Raw genomic sequence first — 17,992 nt, 5'->3', positions numbered from 1 at the left:
CAGTCTGGAGTCGCCATGGAGAACATTCTGCTGCCTGCAACATCCTCCAGCATGACCGGTTTGGCGGTGGGTCAGTCATGGTGTGGGGTGGCATTTCTTTGGGGGGCTGCCAGAGGTAGCCTGATTGCCATTAGGTACCGAGATGAGATCCTCAGACCCCTTGTGAGACCACATGCTGGTGCGGTTGGCCCTGGGTTCCTCCTAATGCAAGACAATGCTAGACCTCATGTGGCTGGAGTGTGTCAGCAGTTCCTGCAAGAGGAAGGCATTGATGCTATGGACTGGCCCGCCCGTTCCCCAGACCTGAATCCAATTGAGCACATCTGGGACATCATGTCTCGCTCCATCCACCAACGCCACGTTGCACCACAGACTGTCCAGGAGTTGGCGGATGCTTTAGTCCAGGTCTGGGAGGAGATCCCTCAGGAAACCATCCACCACCTCATCAGGAGCATGCCCAGGCCATGCAGGGAGGTCATTCAGGCACGTGAGCCTCATTTTGACTTGTTTTAAGGACATTACATCAAAGTTGGATCAGCCTGTAGTGTGGTTTTCCACTTTAATTTTGAGTGTGACTCCAAATCCAGACCTCCAGGGGTTGATACATTTGATTTCCATTGATTTTTTGTGTGATTTTGTTGTCAGCACATTCAACTATGTAAAGAAGAAAGTATTTAATAAGAATATTTCATTCATTCAGATCTAGGATGTGTTATTTTAGTGTTCCCTTTATTTTTTTGAGCAGTGTATATTATGGCAACAACAGCTCAAATAAGCAAAGATAAATGACAGTCCATCATTACTTTAAGACATGAAGATCAGTCAATTAGGAAAATGTCAAGAACTTTGAAAGTTTCTCCAAGAGTAATCGCAAAAACCATCAAGCGCTATGATGAAACTGGCTCTCATGAGGACCGCCACAGGAAAGGGAGACCCAGAGTTACCACTGCTGCAGAGGATAAGTTCATTACAGTTACCAGTCTCAGAAATTGGCAATTAACTGCAGTACAGATTGCAGCCCAAATAAATGCTTCACATAGATGCATTTAAATGCTTCACATAGTTAATCTCAATATCAACTGTTCAGAGGAGACTGTGTGAAATCAGGCCTTCATGGTTGAGTTGCTGCAAAGAAACCACTACTAAAGGACACCAATAAGAAGAATAGACTTACTTGGACCAAGAAACATGAGCAACGGACATTAGACCGGTCAAAATCTGTCCATTGGTCTGATGAGTCCAAATGTGAGATTTTTGGTTCCAACCGCCATGTCTTTGTGAGACGCAGTGTAGGTGAATGGATTATCTCCACATGTGTGGTTCCCCCCCGTGAAGCATGGAATAGGAGGTGTGATGGTATGGGGTGTTTTGCTGGTGACACTAGAATTCAAGGCACACTTAACCAGCATGGCTACCACAGCATTCTGCAGCAATATGCCATCCCATCTGGTTTGCGCTTACTGGAACTATCATTTGTTTTTCAACAGTACAATGACCCAAAACACACCTCCAGGCTGTGTCAGGGCTATTTGACCAAGAAGGAGAGTGATGGAGTGCTGCATCAAACAACCTGGCCTCCAAAATCAACCGACCTCAACCCAATTGAGATGGTTTGGGATGAGTTGGACCGCACAGTAAAGCAAAAGCAGCCAACAAGTGCTTAGCATATGTGGGAACTCCTTCAAGTAGTTGGAAATGCATTCCAGGTAACTACCTTGTGAAGCTGGTTGAGAGAATGCCAAGTGTGCAAAGCTGTCATCAAGGCAAAGGGTGGCTACTTTGAAGAATTTGTTTAACACTTTTTTGGTTACAACATGATTCCATAAGTGTTATTTCATAGGTTGATGTCACTATTATACTACAATATAGAAAGTAGTCAAAAATAAAGAAAAACCCTTGAATGAGTGTTCAAACATTTGACTGCTACTGTATATATTTTAATTAATTAAATATCTTCATTATTCATGTAAATATGGTAATAGGTACACAACACGCAATAGCCTATGCACAACAAACAATAACTATGTTGAAAAGATACAAAGACAGAAGAAGCTTACTGAGAGTACAGAGAGTGAATTCAGATGAATAACATGTTTGTGTTTCTCTTCGGAGTGTGACAACAGCTCTGAAGAATAACTTTTGTGTGTGAGAGAGAGAGAGAGAGAGAGAGAGAGGCTGGGAGTGCTATAATGAGCCTTATTTTAAGAACACGAGCTAGGCAGCGGCCATGATGAATATTCAACAGCTCGGCTCCTTGATGAACCACCAAAAATAAATCTGATGAATTTAATGGTCTGTGTAAAAAAAAAATGTTTTAAAGGGTAATGCATTCTTTATGTTTCAGTGGATTCATCACAATTCCTCCATGTATAGTAGTGTTTTGGATAAACACACACACACACACACACACACGCACACGCACACAATCACCGCCACCATCATCATAAACAAAGACATGCCAACACATGTAATGAATTTATTCACAGATAGAAAACAAATGTGTTTCTGTGCATGACTTTATTGCTTTTCAATTGCCCTGAAGTCTATTGGACTCTCTATTAAAACAAACTCTACAAACAAACATGTGTAAGGTGGACATTTTTCCAAGACCGCTGGTATGTGGATCCGATCCAACAAGGTGGCTCAGCAAGTTAAAATGGAGCAAACCTACATTGCTTGGCAACAGCGAGCGTGGCAACCATGTTTCTTTAAGGGAAACTACTTCAGTCTCCAAAACAAATAAGTAAGGGATAATCAACAAGTGGATATGTGTTCCATGGAAAATAATGAACGACGTGGAAGGCCATAATTCAACAACATAAACAACTTAGCTCACACAATTACATAAAACACTATCTTGTTCCGACTCCCGACACATGTATTACTACGGGACAGCTGGAGATTGAATTTGAATATTGACTAAATGTTTCAAATGTCGTAGAGACAAACAGCAAGGTTTATACAAATCTCCATTGTTGAAAACTAAATGTAAGTCTAACCTTGTGAACTAATGGCACAGCACAGGACAACAGCATTTCCAAAACACTATCACCCGACACAACCCAAAAGGGCATTTGTACACAGACCAAGATTAAGTTTATAAGCCTACTTCTGGACTAAAAAGCAAGTTAAGTGGAAAAATAGATAGTTTATGTTGAAAAGGCCTTTTATTCCAGGAGTAATGTGGGTCAATGCAACTGCTCCAAAGTGCCTATCATGATTCCCCAGGTCTATTAGGAATTATTTTTCATATATTGTGTAATGGTATCTATTCAGGGATTTTGCATTAGTATTGAGTTCATGAGAAGCAAGCAACTTGACGCTCTCTCCCAATAACTCCCTTTGAGTAGCAGCATGAATACTGAGAGGGGGTCATACAATTTAGGGAATGAAGTTTAGTTTACAAATCATGTTTACTTTACAGTACTTCCACTCTCTTATTTGATTATGTTAAAATATAATTAACAACATTTTAAAGCAAATCCCCACAGAAAACTTAACAACAAAACAAAAAAATAAGCATAATGCAGAACAGAACAATAAGTAGGTCTCCTGGCCGAAGATGTCTGGTTTTAGCTCATTTAGTTGAGAGGAGAAAATCTCTACCAGCTCACTCCAACGGGAAATAAAACAGTTTTCCCCGTATTTACTTTGTTATTTAGCAGGAACAGCTCACATGAATTATTCTGTTGTTTCCTTAACTTGATTCATTACTCTGGCTATAAACACATTAGTCAAATGAAGTCTCTGAGCAAACCTGACTTAATTTCTTTCTTGTCACTGTGGTGTATTTCTTCACTTTGATTTCTAATATCCTGCTGGTTGGCAGAGTATTAAAGAAGCATTAATAGGCTACCTTCCTCCCCCTCCTGCTCCTCTTCCTTCTCCTCCTCTAGTGATAGCTGCTGGCCGCCCAGGAAGCCTTAACACCAGAACCGCCATTCAGCCTATACTGTGCCTTCGGGAAAGTATTCAGACCCCTTGACTTTTTCTACGTTACAGCTTATTTTAAAATAGTTTTTGAAACTTTTGCAAATTCATTAAAGATAAAAATAAAATAAAAATAATAAACATTTACAGAAGTATTCAGACCCTTTACTAAGTACTTTGTTGAAGCACCTTTGGCAGCGATTACAGCATTGAGCCTTCTTGGGTATGGCGCTACAAGCTTGGCACACCTGTATTTGGGGAGTTTCTCCCACTCTTTCTATGCAGATCCTCTCAAGTTCTGTCAGGTTGGATGGGGATCGTTGCTGCACAACTATTTTCAGTTCTCTCCAGAGATGTTCGATCAGGTTCAAGTCCGGGCTCTGGCTGGGCCACTAGAGGACATTCAGAGACTTGTCTCGAAGCCACTCCTGCGTTGTCTTGGCTGTATGCTTAGGGTCGTTGTCCTGTTGGACGGTAAACCTTTGCGCCAGTCAGGTCCCGAGCACTCGGTAGTAGGTTTTCATGAAAGATCTCTGCTTCACCGTAGGGATGGTGTCAGGTTTCCTCCAGACGTGACGCTTGGCATTCAGGCCAAAGAGTTCAAACTTGGTATCATCAAACCAGAGAATCTTGTTTCTCATGGTCTGAGCGTCTTTAGGTGCCTTTTGGCAAACTCCAAGCGGGCTGTCATGTGCCTTTTACAGAATAATGGCTATTCAGTAAAACTCTACCTTAAAGGCCTGATTGGTGGAGAGAAGGTTGTCCTTCTGGAAGGTTCTCCCATCTCCACAGAGGAACTGTAGAGCTCTGTCAGAATGACCATCGGATTCTTGGTCATCTCCCTGACCAAGGCCCTTCCCCCCCGATTGCTCAGTTTGGCCGGGCGGCCAGCTCTAGGAAGAGTCTTCGTGGTTCCAAACTCCTTCCATTTATGAATGATGGAGGCCACTGCGTCCTTGGGGATCTTCAATGCTGCAGAAATGTTTTGGTACCCTTCCCCATATCTGTCCCTCGACACAATCCTTTCTCCACCACAGGTGGACTCCAATCAAGTTGTAGAAACATCTCAAGGATGATTAATTGAAACAGGGTGCATCTGAGCTCAATTTCGAGTCTCATAGCAAAGGGTCTGAATACTTATGTAAATAAGGTATGTGTTTTTTTATTTTATATACATTTTCAAAAATGTCTAAAAACCTGTTTTCGCTTTGTCATTATGGGGGATCGTGTGTAGATTGCTGAGGGAAAAAAAAACATATTTAATCCAATTTAGAATAAGGCTGTAACGTAAAATGGAAAAAGTCAAGGGGTCTGAATATTTTCCGAAGGCACTATAAGTACCCACTAGAGGACGTTGCTAGGTGTCCCATTTAGGATATGATGGCAATTAACTGCAGTACATTTAGGATATCAGATGCATATCAACTCGTACCAACGCTTGATAAATAGTGCATTAACTATTATAAATGATTACTTGCATAAATAATTATGTGTGGAAATATATCAATATATATTTTTTTTTTTAAACAATAGTTATTTGTTTAGAGTCAAGAATATGTTTCGTTTTAATTCTACGAAGTCAAAGAAAAATCATAGGTCTGTAGCCTATTTTAGTTTCCTTTACAATTAAAACAGTTTAATTGATTTGATCAACTTTATTTGTAGATTTGAATAGTAATTAAAAAATTCAAGTTAGAGCTTCTATTGACAAAGAAAAAAACATAAATAATAATATAACCTGCCAGGTGCACAGATGAAATAATTTGCTGTATTCCTAAAGAAAAGCAGTCGTGCATGAACAATTGTTTAAGGATGAATTACATAAATAAACAGCATTTAAATTTTACGTTTATTATGTTACTAGTAGCCAGAGCAATGCTGCCTTTGGAAATAGAGCTGCACTCTTGAATCATGAAAGTTACTTTACAAAGGTAAGTGTAATAGAAACTGCAGAAATGCCCTTTCTGAATAGAGAATGGTACCAACCTGCAAGGCACGAATTAACATGAGCCCCAACACTGATAAATAGGCATAACACAAACTCAACTTTACACTATTGCTGTTCTACACTAAATGAACCTCTTCACCCTCATCATTCAGTTAGGCCTAATTTAAATTGGGAATTAACTTGCACAATTATTGCCCATTCCATCCATTTGTCATTCATTCAGTGGGCTGGCGTCATTTGCTTCGCTGGATAGAGTCAAAGATATGTTTTGCATTATTCTAAAAGCATACTGCACCATGGAGCATGTTTTCATTTCCCTTACAATAAATTCAATTAGAAATAGAGTTATAGTAAAGTAAAACCTAAACGAGAATGGTATCAACCCCCAAAGGCCACGGTCAAATTATTTGCTGTTGATAAATAGGCATAAATCAAATCAAATTTTATTGGTGATATACACATGGTTAGCAGATGTTAATGCGAGTGTAGCAAAATGCTTGTGCTTCTAGTTCCAACCGTGCAGTAATATCTAACAATTTCACAACAACTACCTTATACACACACAAGTGTAAAGGAATTAATAAGAATATGAACATATAAATATATGGATGAGCGATGGCCAAAAAGCATAGGCAAGATGAAGTAGATGGTATAGAGTACAGTATATACATATGAGATGAGTAATATAGGGTATTTAAACATTATATAAAGTGGCATTGTTTAAAGTGACTAGTGATACATTTATTACATCCCAATGTTTAATTATTAAAGTGGCTAGAGATTTGAATCAATATGTTGGCAGCAGCCACTCAATGTAAGTGATGGCTATTTAACAGTCTGATGGCCTTGAGGACGGCAGGTAGTTTGCCCCCGGTGATAGTTTGTGCAGACCTCACTACCCTCTGGAGAGCCTTACGGTTGTGGTGGGAGCAGTTGCCGGACCAGGCGGTGATACAGCCCGATAGGATGCTCTCGATTGTGCATCTGTTAAAATTTGTGAGTGGTTTTGGTGACAAGCCAAATATCTTCAGCCTCCTGAGGTTGAAGAGGCGCTGTTGCGCCATCTTCACCACGCTGTTTGTGTGGGTGGACCATTTCAGTTTGTCTGTGATGTGTATGCCGAGGAACTTAAACATTTCCACCTTCTCCACTACTGTCCAGTCGATGTGGATAGGGGGTGCTCCCTCTGCTAAGTCCACGATCATCTCCTTTGTTTTGTTGACGTTGAATGTGAGGTTATTTTCCTGACACCACACTCCGAGGGCCCTCACCTCCTCCCTGTAGGCCATCTCGTCATTGTTGGTAATCAAGCCTACCACTGTAGTGTCGTCTGCAAACTTGGTGATTGATTTGGAGGCGAGCATGCCCACGCAGTCATGGGTGAACAGGGAGTACAGGAGAGGGCTGAGAACGCACCCTTGTGGTGCCCCAATCAGCAGGGTGGAGATGTTGTTTCCAACCCTCCCCACCTGGGGGTGGCCTGTCAGAAAGTCCAGGACCCAGTTGCACAGGCAGGGTCGAGACCCTTATTCCTCTTGTCCAGAAGGGTTAGGTCAGTGTGATTGCGATTGCGTCGTCTGTGGACCTATTGGGGCGGTAAGCAAATTAGAGTGGGTCGAGGGTGTCAGGTAGGGTGGAGGTGATATGATCCTTGACTAGTCTCTCAAAGCACTTCATGATGATGGAAGTGAGTGCTACAGGGCGATAGTTGTTTAGCTCAGTTACCTTATCTTTCTTGGGAACAGGAACAATGGTGGCCCTCTTGAAGCATGTGGGAACAGCAGACTGGGATAGAGATTGATTGAATATGTCCGTAAACAAACCAGCCAGCTAGTCTGCGTATGCTCTGAGGACGCGGCTAGGGATGCAGTCTGGGCCGGTAGCCTTGCGAGCCTTGCGAGTAAATACTTTACCTACGTTGGCTGCGGTGAAGGAGAGCCCGCAGGTTTTGGTAGCCGGCCGTGTCAGTGGCATTGTCCTCAAAGTGAGCAAAGACGTTGTTCAGCTTGTCTGGGAGCAAGACATCGGTGTCCGCTACGGGGATGGTTTTCTTTTTGTAATCCGTGATTGACTGCAGACCCTGCCACATACGTCTTGTGTCTGAGCCGTTCAATTGTGAGTCTACTTTGTCTCTATACTGACACTTGAGGACACTCCTTGAGGAGGGAATAGCTACACTGTTCGTATTCGGTCATGTTTCCGGTCGCCTTACCATGATTAAAAGCAGTGGTTTGCGCATTCAGTTTTGCGCGAATGCTGCCATCAATCCACGGTTTCTGGTTGGGGAAGGTTTTAATAGTCACTGTGGGTACAACAACATTATTATTACCAACATTTATGGTTACAATTCCAAACTTGAAAACGATTAGTTACTTGAATCTTTAGAAAAAACGTATTGTCCATTGGCTAACCAAGTTCCTGAATGCTTTACTTATTGTAGGTAGGGATTTTAATATTTCTCTGACTAATTTAATTGATAGTTGGCCTCCGGGACAGTCCACTTCTATAAATATAACTTTGAGGCAGTTTATGGGAAGGTTTGATATTATAGATACTTGGAGAGTAAAGTTTCCTAATGACAAGTCTTGCAGATTGAGTAATAAGGCATGCTCCAGACAATCACACATAGATTTTTGGCTAAATGTTTTGATAAACAGGGTATTTCTGTTAACATCCCGACCATTCCCCTTACTGATCATAGAGCTGTTTAAATTGACATTAAACTTTTTATCTCTGATAATGGCCTTGGCAGAGCATCCTACTGGAGGCTTAATAGCTCTATATTAAAACATGAGTTGGTCAAGATGGAGATAAACAATTTAATTACACACATTTGGAACAAAGCTATGCATGACAATTCATACAGTAATAACTGGGAGCTTTTTAAATATGAGGTTGGAAAATATTTAAGAAAATATGTAAGTATTCTTGCCAAGACAAGGAGAGCTGAAGAAGAAAGTGTAATTACAAAGATCACCTCTCTTGTTCAAAAGCCTGTTGAAAGTCTCTAAGAGGAGGACAAATCTGTTCTTTTTGAGCTACAAAACAAGGTGGATGATATGTATAAACTGAAAGCAGAGGGAGCCTTTGTCATATCGAGGAAGAAGTGGCTAGAAGAGGGTGAGCAAAATAGCAATCTAAATATTATACAATTCAACAATTAAATATTTGGCCTCATCACTAATGATCCCAAATTAATATCTAACTTCAGCTGCAACTTCTACAGAAATATATATAGTTCTAAGTATTGTGAGGTTTCCTCAACACTTTTTTTGACTCTCTGGGGGATGTGAAATTAATTGGGGAGGCTGAGAGGGAACAGTGTGATGACCCTATTATAGTTGAACAAATCAATTATTTGATTGAACTCCTGGGACTGATGGTATATCTGCTGAGTTTTACAAAACTTTTTCTCAACAGTTGGCCCCTTTTCTGTTGGAGGTCTTTTCTGAAAGCATTGTAAATAATGCTCTCCCTCCCAGTTTGACTCAAGGTCTGATTACATTAATCCCTAAGCCCAAGAAAGACTTGCTTCTACTCGATAATTGGCGTCCAATCTGTCTGCTCAATAATGACTACAAAATAGTAGCCTCTATATTTGCAAAGAAAATGAAGGCAGTATTGGACTCAATTACAGAAGAGACCAAATCTAGCTTCATGAGAAATAGACATATATCTAATAATATCCGACTGGTGTTAGACCTTATTGACTATCCTGATTTAACCTTCGAAGATCGTTTTATTGTCTTCTTAGACTTTTATAAAGCCTTTGATACAGTGGAACATGAGCTTCTACTTCTCTCCTTTGGGGAATTATTTTGTAGTACTATTACAACTCTTTATATGAATGGGAACAGTTCAATTAAATTAAAGCATGGCACTTCTCCTAGATTTGATTTGAAAAGAGGAATTAGGCAAGGTCGCCCAATTTCGCCTTACCTCATCCTGCTTGCAACCCAAGTTCTGTTAAATCTAATGATATAAAAGGGATCTCTATTGCGGACAGAGATATTATCATAAGTCAACTTGCAGATGACACAACCCTCTTTTTGAAAGATGCTGACTAGATACCTAGAGCAGTCAATGTGATAAATATATTTTCCAAAGCATCTGGTCTTTGCCTAAACCTTAATAAGTGTGAATTGTTTGCTGGTAAAGACTGTGTGATACCCTCTATATGACATATTCCAGTCAAGGAAAAAGTAACATACCTTGGGATTACCATATCTAAGGATCAACAGGAGAGATGCTCATTAAAGCCAAAGATTATAGGGTCTCATAGGAAACACCGTTCAACACATTAGTTCCTACCCTGTCACAATAACTCCTCCATGGCATTTTCATTTGTTGTCATGTCAAAACAACACTGAATAAAAAGTGCCCACTATTATATTTTAACTATATAATTAGAATATACATTATATTCCCATTATTCCAACAGTTAACCCAAGTGTTTTGCTCCAAATCACAAGTCAAATTGCAACATTTGGTTAAAAATAAGGCCCAGATTACTTTCCCATATCATGCAGCCCTACATGACAGTGTGGAAATGATCACAAATGCAGAAATGGATGAAAAGTATGACTTTTGAAGGGTTGAAGTTACATTGAACAGTATAAAACAATCAGAATGGAGAAAGACCCATTGAAATCACTTAGAATGTATGTGCTGCCACCCTAGGGTCCTGCACTACTCATAAAGCAAACTTTGAATGTTTATTATTAAATACCGTGATATAATATTTTGGCCATATCGCCCAGCCCTAGTTGATTGTGTAATTTGATTTGGAGGTGCTCCAATATTGAAAGGCATGAAAATGCATTTTGTGGTCTGTAGATAGATTGTATACATTATAGGCTTATGCAGGATCACAAAACAAACCACTGACCAAGGCAGTGACATGGCTGAGAGGAGGCAAATTTGTATCAGAGGCTGAGCTGCAGTGTTGAGCGATATGATAAAACCTGGGTTATAGAGCCATCATTCAGGACAGTGGGGCTGCAAGGCTTAGTTAGAGAAAAGTGAGTTTTACTAGGCCTACACTTCATTAGAAAAATATTTGTATTGGTGAATTTATCGTCTTATTTGGAGACTTGTCATTATTTAATTCGCTCTGGATTACAGTGTCTGCTAAATGACAAATGTTAAAAAACATTAAATGACAAAACATAATATTGTCTAACATGCCCTGTCTACTCTTTCTACTAACAGTAAAGCTTTGTTTTGACAGTGTAATGACTAGCCTGCTCTTGTCACGCCCTGATCTGTTTCACCGGTCCTTGTGATGGTCTCCACCACCTCCAGGTGCTGCCTACCCCACTGTCCTGAATGATGGCTCTATAACCCAGGTTTTATCATGGCTGGTGAGCGCTCAACACTGCAGTTTCACCGGTCCTTGTGATGGTCTCCACCACCTCCCAGTGTATTTACCCCTGTGTCCTGTGTCTCTGTGCCAGTTCATCTTGTATGTTTCCAAGTCAACCAGTGGTTTCCCTTTCTCCTGCATTTTGCATTCTCCCGGTTTTGACCCTTGCCTGTTTCTGGACTTTGTATCCGCCTGCCTGACCATTCTGCCTGCCTTGACCACGAGCCTGTCTGCCACTCTGTACCTCCTGGACTCTGATCTGGTTTTGACCTTTTTGCCTGTCCTCGACCATTCCTTTGACTACCCCTTTGGATTAATAAACATTGTAAGATTCCAACCATCTGCCTCCTGTGTCTGCATTTGGGTCTCGCCTTGTCATAAAAATCTAAGTTACAGTGTACAATGTAGTTCATTAAGCCCATTATAAAGCTTTAAAAGGTTATGGTAAAACTGAGACCATAGAGTACCAGGGAGAGGCACCAGCACTAACAAAAGAAAAATACCGCAGGTGGTACTGTACAGTATGAGACTCAAGAGCACAGCCTTATAAATAGCCTACACAGAAAGAACAGAGCCACTCAAAGCGGGGTATAATTGGAAATTGGAAGAACTAGTGGCCACAATCGACTCACTTGGCAGACCACATCATTTTATGGTGGATAATAGGGTCATATTTGGTTGAAATCTAATTGATCAACATCTCAATCTACAGTTGAAGTGGGAAGTTTACATAAACCTTAGCCAATTACATTTAAACTCTGTTTCACAATTCCTGACATTTAATCCTAGTAAAAATTCCCTGTCTTAGGTCAGTTAGGATCACAACTTGATTTTAAGAATGTGAAATGTCAGAATAATAGTAGAGAGAATGATTTACTTCAGATTTTATTTCTTTCATCACATTCCCAGTGGGTCAGATGTTTAAATACTCAATTAGTATTTGCTAGCATTGCCTTTAAATTGTTTAATTTAGTTCAATCGTTTCAGGTAGCCTTCAATAAGCTTCCCACAATAAGCTGGGTGAATTTTGGCCCATTCCTCCTGACAGAGCTGGTATAACGGAGTCAGGTTTGTAGGCCTCCTTGCTCGCACACACTTTTTCAGTTCTGCCCACAAATGTTCTATAGGATTGAGGTCAGGGCTTTTTTTTACCTTGACTTTGTTGTCCTTAAAGCCATTTTGTCACAACTTTGGAAGTATGCTTGGGGTCGTTGTCCATTTATTTGGAAGACCCATTTGCAACCAAGCTTTACCTTTCTGACTGATGTCTTGAGATATTGCTTCAATATATCCACAGAATTTCCCTTCCTCATATATGCCATATATTTTGTGAAGTGCACCAGTCCTTCCTGCAGCAAAGCACCCCCACAACATGATGCTGCCACCCCCGTGCTTCACGGTTGGGATGGTGTTCTTCAGCTTGCAAGCCTCCCCATTTTTCCTCCAAACATAACGATGGGCATTATGGCCGACCAGAGGACATTTCTCCAAAAAGTAGGATCTTTGTCCACATGTGCAGTTGCAAACCGTAGTCTGACTTTCATATGGCGGTTTTGGAGCAGTGGCTTCTTCCTTGCTGAGCGGCCTTTCAGGTTAAGTCGATATAGGACTCGTTTTACTGTGCATATAGATACTTTTGTACCGGTTTCTTCCAGCATCTTCAAAAGGTCCTTTGCTTTCCCATGATGTCAAGCAAAGAGGCACTGAGTTTGAAGGTAGGCCTTGAAATACATTCACAGATACACCTCCGATTGACTAAAATGATGATCATTTGCCCATCAGAAGCTTCTAAAAGCATGATGTCATTTTCTGCCATTTTCCAAGCTGTTTAAAGGCACAGTAATGTAAATTCCTGACCCACTGGAATTGTGCTACAGTGGATTATAAGTGAAATAATCTGTCTGTAAACAACTGTTGGAAAAACAACTTGTGTCATGCACAAAGTAGATGTCCTAACCAACTTGCAAAAACTATAGTGGTCCTTCTGTAGCTCAGTTGGTAGAGCATGGCGCTTGTAACGCCAGGGTAGTGGGTTCGATCCCCGGGACCACCCATACGTAGAATGTATGCACACATGACTGTAAGTCGCTTTGGATAAAAGCGTCTGCTAAATGGCATATATTATTATTATTATTATTATTATTATAGTTTGTCAACAAGAAATTTGTGGAGTGGTTAAAAAATGAAATTTAATGACTTCAGCATAAGTGTATGTAAACATCTGACTTCAACTGTAGAAACAGGCATACTCCTAGAGGAAAACCTGATTCAGTCTGCTTTCCACAAGACACTGGGAGATGAATTCACCTTTCAGCAGGACAATAACCTCAAACACAAGGCCAAATCTAAACTGGAGTTGCTTACCAAGAAGACAGTGAATGTTCCTGAGTGGCCAAGTTACAGTTTTGAGTTAAATCTGATTGAAAATCCATGGCAAGAACTGAAAATGGCAGTCTAGAAATGATCAACAACCAATTTGACAGATTGAAGAATTTTGAAAAAAAAAATGGGCAAATGTTACACAATCCTGGTGTGGAAAGCTGTTAGAGATTTACACAGAAAGACTCACAGCTGTAATCGCTTTCAAATGTTATTCTAACATGTATTGACACAGGGGTTGAATACTTATCTAATCAAGATATTAGGGTTTTATTTTGGAAAATGTTAGACATTTTCTTCCACTATTATATTACAGAGTATTTTGTGTATATTGTTGACGAAAAAGTAAAATTACATCCATTTTAATCCCACTTTGACAACAAAATGTAGAATAAGTAATGGGGTATGAATACTTTCTGAAGGCACTTTATGTGGAATATGATCATATTAGTGTCTGACTGTGACAAAAGGAAAATGTATTTCCCGCAGAATTCAGTCAGAGAGACAAACAGAGTAGACATCCCTTTTAGACACGACTCATCTGAGAAACAATGAATCCGCTAACCTTAGGAGGTAATTAGTAGACATATGTTGAAGCATGTACAGTACATTTTTACTGCCATTCTCATTCAGAGAGCAGTAAAAGTAACCATAAACAACAACATGATGTGCATTATAAAAAAATCATTAATTTAACGTGGCAATCTGCAGTTGCTACATCAATCTTTGGACTTATAAATGAATGATATGTACCCATTGATTCTTGAAGAATATAACTTGTAAATTAATGCCTCATGATGTCATGTTTGTCATTCATTGTCATGTCTTGTCCCTGTGCTCCCCATGCTATTCGTTTCCCTCTGCTGGTCTTGTTTGGTTCTTTCCCTCCTTCTATCCCTCTCTCTCCCCCTCCCTCTCTCACTCTCTCGCTCTCTCTTCTCTCTGTCGTTCCGTTCCTGCTCCCAGCTGTTCCTATTCCCCTAATCATCACTTAGTCTTCCCACACCTGTTCCCGATCCTTTCCCCTGATTAGAGTCCCTATTTATTCCTTTGTGATCCGTTCCTGTCCCGTCGGTTCCTTGTATTGTATTCACCATGCTGTGATTGCGTTTCGCCCTGTCCTGTCGTGTTTTTGCCGTGATTGTGTATCACCCTGTCCTGTCGTGTTTTGTGCCTTCATCAGATGCTGCGTGTGAGCAGGTGTCTCAGTCGACTACGGCCTGCGCCTACCCGAAGCGACCTGCAGTCTGTGGCCGCTTCTCCAGTTGTTTCCCCTCTACAAGTCTAGAGGATTTCTGTTATTCCGTTTTGGACTTTAATAAACTCTGTTTCTGTTGCAGCGCTTTTTAGGTTTCGCTAATTTCTATCGGCGTTTCATTCGTAATTTCGGTCAAGTTGCTGCCCCTCTCACAGCTCTTACTTCTGTCAAGACGTGTTTTAAGTGGTCCGGTTCCGCCCAGGGAGCTTTTGATCTTCTAAAAGAACGTTTTACGTCCGCTCCTATCCTCGTTACTCCTGACGTCACTAGACAATTCATTGTCGAGGTTGACGCTTCAGAGGTTGGGAGCCATTCTATCCCAGCGCTTCCAGTCTGACGATAAGGTTCATCCTTGCGCTTATTTTTCTCATCGCCTGTCGCCATCTGAGCGCAACTATGATGTGGGTAACCGTGAACTGCTCGCCATCCGCTTAGCCCTAGGCGAATGGCGACAGTGGTTGGAGGGGCGACCGTTCCTTTTGTCGTTTGGACAGACCATAAGAACCTTGAGTACATCCGTTCTGCCAAACGACTTAATGCCCGTCAAGCTCGTTGGGCGTTGTTTTTCGCTCGTTTCGAGTTTGTGATTTCTTACCGTCCGGGTAGCAAGAACACCAAGCCTGATGCCTTATCCCGTCTGTTTAGTTCTTCTGTGGCTTCTACTGATCCCGAGGGATTCTTCCTTATGGGCGTGTTGTCGGGTTAACAGTCTGGGGAATTGAAAGACAGGTTAAGCAAGCACTCACGCACACTGCGTCGCCGCGCGCTTGTCCTAGTAACCTCCTTTTCGTTCCTGTTTCCACTCGTCTGGCTGTTCTTCAGTGGGCTCACTCTGCCAAGTTAGCGGGTCATCCCGGTGTTCGAGGCACTCTTGCGTCTATTCGCCAGCGCTTTTGGTGGCCGACTCAGGAGCGTGACACGCGCCGTTTCGTGGCTGCTTGTTCGGACTGCGCGCAGACTAAGTCGGGTAACTCTCCTCCTGCCGGTCGTCTCAGACCGCTCCCCATTCCTTCTCGACCATGGTCTCACATTGCCTTAGACTTCATTACCGGTCTGCCTTTGTCTGCGGGGAAGACTGTGATTCTGACGGTTGTCGATAGGTTCTCTAAGGCGGCACATTTCATTCCCCTCGCTAAACTTCCTTCCGCTAAGGAGACGGCACAAATCATTATTGAGAATGTATTCAGAATTCATGGCCTCCCGTTAGACGCCGTTTCAGACAGAGGCCCGCAATTCACGTCACAGTTTTGGAGGGAGTTCTGTCGTTTGATTGGTGCGTCCGTCAGTCTCTCTTCCGGGTTTCATCCCCAGTCTAACGGTCAAGCAGAGAGGGCCAATCAGACGATTGGTCGCATACTACGCAGCCTTTCTTTCAGAAACCCTGCGTCTTGGGCAGAACAGCTCCCTGGGCAGAATACGCTCACAATTCGCTAACCGGGTTATCTCCGTTTCAGAGTAGTCTGGGTTACCAGCCTCCTCTGTTCTCTTCCCAGCTTGCCGAGTCCAGCGTTCCCTCCGCTCAAGCGTTTGTCCAACGTTGTGAGCGCACCTGGAGGAGGGTGAGGTCTGCACTTTGCCGTTACAGGGCACAGACTGTGAGCCGCCAATAAACGCAGGATTAAGAGTCCTAGGTATTGTTGCGGCCAGAGAGTGTGGCTTTCCACTCGCAACCTTCCTCTTACGACAGCTTCTCGTAAGTTGACTCCGCCATTGGTCCGTTCCGTGTCTCCCAGGTCGTCAATCCTGTCGCTGTGCGACTGCTTCTTCCGCGACATCTTCGTCATCCTGTCTTCCATGTCTCCTGTGTTAAGCCCTTTCTTCGCACCCCCGTTCGTCTTCCCTCCCCCCTCCCGTCCTTGTCGAGAGCGCACCTATTTACAAGGTACATAAGATTATGGACATGCGTTCTCGGGGACGGGGTCACCAATACCTAGTGGATTGGGAGGGTTACGGTCCTGAGGAGAGGAGTTGGGTTCCGTCTCGGGACGTGCTGGACCGTTCGCTCATCGATGATTTCCTCCGTTGCCGCCAGGATTCCTCCTCGAGTGCGCCAGGAGGCGCTCGGTGAGTGGGGGGGTACTGTCATGTTTGTCATTCATTGTCATGTCTTGTCCCTGTGCTCCCCATGCTATTCGTTTCCCTCTGCTGGTCTTGTTTGGTTCTTTCCCTCCTTCTATCCCTCTCTCTCCCCCTCCCTCTCTCACTCTCTCGCTCTCTCTTCTCTCTGTCGTTCCGTTCCTGCTCCCAGCTGTTCCTATTCCCCTAATCATCACTTAGTCTTCCCACACCTGTTCCCGATCCTTTCCCCTGATTAGAGTCCCTATTTATTCCTTTGTGATCCGTTCCTGTCCCGTCGGTTCCTTGTATTGTATTCACCATGCTGTGATTGCGTTTCGCCCTGTCCTGTCGTGTTTTGTGCCTTCATCAGATGCTGCGTGTGAGCAGGTGTCTCAACTACGGCCTGCGCCTACCCGACGACCTGCAGTCTGTGGCCGCTTCTCCAGTTGTTTCCCCTCTACAAGTCTAGAGGATTTCTGTTATTCCGTTTTGGACTTTAATAAACTCTGTTTCTGTTAAGTCGCTTTTGGGTCCTCTTTCACCTGCATGACACATGAGCTCAGTTCAACTGTCGTATCCCATCAGAACCCAAAATAAAAGCTTGTTTTACTCCAATGTTTTTAAACAAAGTAAATGAAAAACAAACAAAGCATCCACACACAAAACAGGGGCAGTAAGTACACTTTGTTATTGTTTCAACAGCTGATTATAGCTTAAATAGCAGTCATTTTACTTGGAACAGCTGCTTATCAATAATGAATTGCTGGCATCGACACGAGAAATGCAAAGCTCTTTTATGCTTCCCTCAGAATGACACGGGCGGGAGACAGAGTCTTGAGCAGAGCGACCTACAAAAACAGGCTATAACTAACACCATAGCACACGCCAAGAATATACCGGTAAAACCACTAATAAAATAACTGACCCTATAGGGAATTGATAAGGCCATTTTGAATGCGGTAGCCACCACTAAGTACCCAGCATACAGCTACTTAGTGACTGAAGTGTACATAATCCTCATGTAAACAACCACATAAGGCAGCCAGGGGAATAA

General features: G+C 42.3%; 1 protein-coding gene across 1 annotated transcript in view; it reads right to left on the bottom strand.

Annotated features, from left to right (window-relative positions):
* LOC124004004 (alpha-1,3-mannosyl-glycoprotein 4-beta-N-acetylglucosaminyltransferase C-like) overlaps positions 1-17,992 on the bottom strand; it is a 185,582-nt gene that overhangs the window by 147,657 nt on the left and 19,933 nt on the right. The gene's annotated exons all lie outside the window — the stretch shown is intronic.

The sequence above is a fragment of the Oncorhynchus gorbuscha genome, linkage group LG02, assembly GCF_021184085.1.
Source record: "Oncorhynchus gorbuscha isolate QuinsamMale2020 ecotype Even-year linkage group LG02, OgorEven_v1.0, whole genome shotgun sequence".
NCBI lineage: Eukaryota > Metazoa > Chordata > Actinopteri > Salmoniformes > Salmonidae > Oncorhynchus > Oncorhynchus gorbuscha.
This window is presented reverse-complemented; position numbering and strand designations above follow the sequence as displayed.